Consider the following 5,000-nt stretch of genomic DNA (forward strand, 5'->3'; position numbering starts at 1 on the left):
CAGGGCTCCGTACTTGCACCACAGATCTTTGTCAGCTGACAGTGTTTCCATCGGTACGACACTTCCTTTTCTTCCAATTCAAAGTGAAGCGTTGCGTCCGCCAAGTGGCGACTGCCAGGTGAGCGGCTTGACCGGACTCCCGCGGCCGCCGCTTTGACGTCTTCCAGGATGAAAAGGAAACGAGCGCTCGCGTCTTTTTGGTCCTCATGAGGTCGCCCGGGCTGCCACACTTTCTTTCTTGTGATCCTCTTCACTCCTTTGCTTCTGTGTGTGCGTGTGTGTGTGTGCGTGTGTGTGTGTGTGTGTGTGTGTGTGTGTGTGTGTGTGTGTGTGTGTGTGTGTGTGTGTGTGTGTGTGTGTGTGTGTGTGTGTGTGTGTGTGTGTGTGTGTGTGTGTGTGTGTGTGTGTGTGTGTGTGTGTGTGTGTGTGTGTGTGTGCGTGTGTGAGATTAAATCATAACTGCAGTGGTGCGACGGGTCCCGCAGAGTCAGGTGCAAAATGATTAACCTTTTTTGGCAGGAGGACTTCTCACTCTGCACGCCTGTGGAGGCACCAGCAGCGTGTGTGTGTGTGTGTGTGTGTGTGTGTGTGTGTGTGTGTGTGTGTGTGTGTGTGTGTGTGTGTGTGTGTGGGTGTGGGTGTGGGTGTGGGTGTGTGTGTGTGTTCTTGTATTTGTAGCCTTCTTGAGACATGAAGAAGGAAAAGCATCTTCCATATGAGGAGGTGTGAACAAGTGATGACATAAATCAATAACATTGCATCTAATAGACAATGTCTCATTTGTGGTGACATCTATCAAAATGAGGGTGGTCCACCAAAAAATTGACTGTCAATATATGAAATAACAAGTGTGTGTAAAAAATTTGAAGTGCTCCCCCTCTGGCCAACATATGTAATAACAAGTGTGTGCAAGATATTGAAATGCGCCCCCTTTGGCCTAAATTAATCAAAAAATCCAATATGTTTATATAGAGACATATTGTAATAACTTGAAGTAAATAAAATAAAAATAAAAAAAAATACTAAAAGCAGTCTTTTTCTCACAATGTTTCGACTATTTTCTTATAAAATTGGGGGGAAATTCTCATCGTTTCTGTAATATTGCAATATTTTCTCGTAAAATTATAACTTTTTTATGTCAAATTATTACTTTTTAATGCAAAGTGGTGACATTTTGCCATCCAAAATTCTGACTTTTATCACAATATTGCCAATTTTTTGTTGTTCTTCTAAAATAGTGAAATTGTTTGAGTAAAATGATGACTTTAGTCACAATTTTGCAGAGTAAAATTCCGATTATTATTATACTATTACCAACATTTTCTTATAAAATTGTGACTTTTGTCGAGTAAAATTACGACTCTTCATAAAATTGCCAACATTTTAAGCTTTTCTTGTAAAATTGCGACTGCTATTGAATAAAATTCCAACTTTCATCACAATATTGCACACATGTTCACTTTTTCTTGTCAAATTTCCACTTGCGTTGAGTAAAATGACGACTTTTATTATAATACTGCCAAAAAGTTTTTCTTGTGAAATTGTGGCCTTTTTCTTGTGAAATTCTAACTCATTTTTCACAACAAGCTTTTTTATATTTGCATAGTATGTATATATTATTCATGTTGTAAATAAAGATCTGGTCCTAAAGAGGTAGGTGTTTTTCGGAGGTCCCAAGAAGGTAAGAAATACTAGAATGTGTGTGTGCGTGTGTGTGTGTGTGTGTGTGTGAGACCAACAGTGAACTTGATGTGTGTATTGTATGTTTGTGTGTTTCTGAAAGAGCAGTAATGTTTACTTGTGTGTGTGTGTGTGTGTGTGTGTGTGTGTGTGTGTGTGTGTGTGTGTGTGTGTGTGTGTGTGTGTGTGTGTGTGTGTGTGTGTGTGTGTGTGTGTGTGTGTGTGTGTGTGTGTGTGTGTGTGTGTGTGTGTGTGTGTGCATAAACACGTAGGGGTGAGTATATGGCGGGTACTTTCTTTGGCACCTAGCGTATCCTGCTGATTGGCGTAAAATCTAACGATGCCATGTTACAGTACCTGGGTTGCCGACTGGGAGCGGAGCCAAACTACCTCTAGGCGAGGGGGACCCAAACGTTTTGCCTGAAAGGGCCAAAGTGAAAATGTGCCAGTGGTCCGCGGGCCAAACAGTTCTGACCGTGCAACACCAGGAGTGAGGACTTTAGCCTCATACCGCCATATATAAATCTAAAGAAGTAGACTGCGTGCCTGATTCAGTTAGCATGCAACTTTGCTTCTTTCATGCACATTTTGAACCTCAAAACATTCAAAAAAGGTCTTTTTTTGGGCAGATTTGGGCCATTTTTAACACGGCAGTAAAACGGCGGATGAAACAAAACAGAAGTCATTGTCATGGACCCACTAACCAGCCCCACCAGGATATTTCATCTGATCTCTTTCAAACAATGCACACACAGATTGGAGGTATGGAGGATGCTACATTTCTAAGTGTTGAGGTTTTCATCAAAGGATGTGGGCGGAGCTTGAGGACCACTGGTATCATTTTCCACAGGGTGCCAAAAAGTCACAACTTTACCGTAGAGCCGGTGTCTCAAATTCCAAGGCAACTAACTTAATTCTGTACATTTTACGGTAAAAAACCCAGCAGAATTTTACCGTGAAGCGTACCGTGGTTTTACACCAGATTACTGTAAATTGAAAAACTGTACCAGTGTTGTTTTTACGTTAAAATTCTGGTGACTGAGTTGCCAGATTTTACTGTAAAATCTATGGCCATTTTTTTACAGCACATTACTATAAATAAATAAAATAGTACCACTGTTATTTTTGTCTCAAAATTCTGGCCAATGAGGTGTTACTTTTTTTACTTCTTCTTCTTCTTTTTCTTCTTCTTCTTCTTTTACATCTTCTTCCTCCTCTTCTTCTTCTTCTTGTATTTTTCTTCTTTTACTTTTTCTTCTTCTTGTTGTTGTTTTACTTTCTCTTCTTCTTCTTTTACGTCTTCCTCCTCTTCTTCTTGTATTTTTCTTATTTTACTTTTTCTTCTTCTTGTTCTTTTACTTTCTCTTCTTCTTTTAAGTCTTCTTCCTCCTCCTCTTCTTCTTCTTGTATTTTTCTTCTTTTACTTTTTGTTCTTCTTTTACTTCTTTAACTTCTTCTTCTTCTTTTTCTTATTCCTTCTCCTCCTCCTCTTCTCTTTCTTCTTCTTCTCTTCTGCTTGTCTTCTTTTTCTTGTTCTTCTTTTACTTGTTCTTGTTCTTCTTTTACTTCTTCTTCTTCTGCGTAGGGTTAATTATCTCTTTTCAATGATTCCCACCAAATCTTAAATCTGGTATAAATCACTAGACTCACACATCAATCAGTTTATTTGGAAAAGTAAACCTTCCTTCTCTTCTTCTTTTTCTTCTTCTTCTTCTTGTATTTTTCTTCTTCTTTTACTTATTCTTTAACTTCTTCCTCCTCTTCTTCTTATTCTTCCTTCTCCACCTCTTCTTCTTTTTCTTCTTCCTTCTTTTTCTTCTTCTTTGTTGTTGTTGTTCTTCTTCTCATTCTTGTTCTCGTTCTTCTTGTTCTTCTTCTCATTCTTGTTCTCGTTCTTCTTCTTCCTTCTCTTCTTCTTCTTCTTGTATTGTTCTTCTTTTTCTTCTTCTTTTACTTATTCTTCTTCTTCTTTTACTTTTTATTCTTTTTTAACTTCTTCTTCCTCCTCCTTCTTCTTCCTTCTCCTCTTCTTCTTTATTCCTTCTTATTTTTCTTTTTCTTCCGGTTCTTGTTCTTGGTGTTCTTGTTCTTGTTCTTCTCGTTCTTGTTCTTCTTCTTCTTGTTCTTCTTGCTCTCGTTCTTGTTCTTCTTCTTCTCGTTCTTGTTTATCTTTTTCTTTTTGTTCTTGTTCTTCTTCCTCTTCTTGTTCTTCTTCCTCTTTTTGTTCTTCTTTTACTTCTTCTTTTTCTTCTTCTTTTTTTTCTTCTTCTTCTTCTTCTTCTACATCCATGTTCCATGTTTTTACAGTGCATAACTGTGAATGGAACAATGCTTCCACTGATGGTTTTAAGGTAAATGTCTGGTTGAGTGAGCTGCAATGTTTTTACAGTAAAATCGTTTAACTTTTTTTTTACAGAGTGTCCCTGCGGACGTGCCAGCTTGAAAGAGGCCAGTATGAATATGTCTTCCAATCGGTCACCACCCTTTGGCGGGCCAAACCAAATGACACGACGGGCCAAATGTATTTGGGCGTTCCTGCTCTAGGTAATGTTGCAATTTTTAATGCCAACAAAGAAATTGACTCAAAAAAACTCTCCGTTAGTAAAGTAAGTAAAAAAATGCTAATAGACGTTTACTTTGCTATTGACATGCTTCTAATTAGCATTTTAACTTTTTAATTTCAACACTTCCAAATGTGTTGATGAAAAGTCCAACTAAGATGCACGTTACAATCAAACAAAGGTCGTATAATTACTCACAGTATTAACACTCTGTAGGGCGCAACAAAAACAAAAAAAACACCATATATTATACACTACTGCCATCTAACATCTTGGACTGTGATTACAACTTAATGTCATAATTGCTCAGAAATGTGGTCATAAAACAAGATATAACAACTGGACAGCAGTTATCATAATCAGATTATTTTAATTGGCAATGAAAACATTGATTTTATTATTGAAAAATATACTGTACAATTCCGGACTATAAGCCGCTACTTTTGTCCTATGCTTTGAAGCCCTCGGCTTATAAAAAAATGCGGCTAATTTACAGATGTTCTTCTCTGACGGCCATAATGTAAATAGTTAAAAAGAAAACAAGTACATAGGTGTGTTTATTGTTTGGGCTATTGCGCCATTTTTTTGGATGCGTTTGCTCACTGCAGGTGCTGCATTGCCCTTATGTTTAGACTGACTTTCAGCCGGAAGTAGAAGTGCCGTTCCCTATTCGAGCCGTCCATAGCGGTTCTACTCGTATGGATTCTTCAATCATCACTCCAAGCAACGTTTGTAAGTTTTACTATATAACTGAATCCA

The 5,000-nt window shown here is 38.0% G+C and overlaps 1 long non-coding RNA gene across 1 annotated transcript in view; it reads left to right on the plus strand.

Annotated features, from left to right (window-relative positions):
- Positions 1-4,220, plus strand: part of LOC133645007 (uncharacterized) — a 15,044-nt gene extending 10,824 nt beyond the window's left edge. Inside the window, exon 5 of the long non-coding RNA XR_009824866.1 lies at positions 4,097-4,220. This is a non-coding gene — a long non-coding RNA (uncharacterized LOC133645007). The remainder of the gene's footprint in view (positions 1-4,096) is intronic.
- The last annotated feature ends 780 nt before the right edge of the window (positions 4,221-5,000 follow it).

This window comes from Entelurus aequoreus, linkage group LG28 (genome assembly GCF_033978785.1).
Source record: "Entelurus aequoreus isolate RoL-2023_Sb linkage group LG28, RoL_Eaeq_v1.1, whole genome shotgun sequence".
Taxonomy (NCBI): domain Eukaryota; kingdom Metazoa; phylum Chordata; class Actinopteri; order Syngnathiformes; family Syngnathidae; genus Entelurus; species Entelurus aequoreus.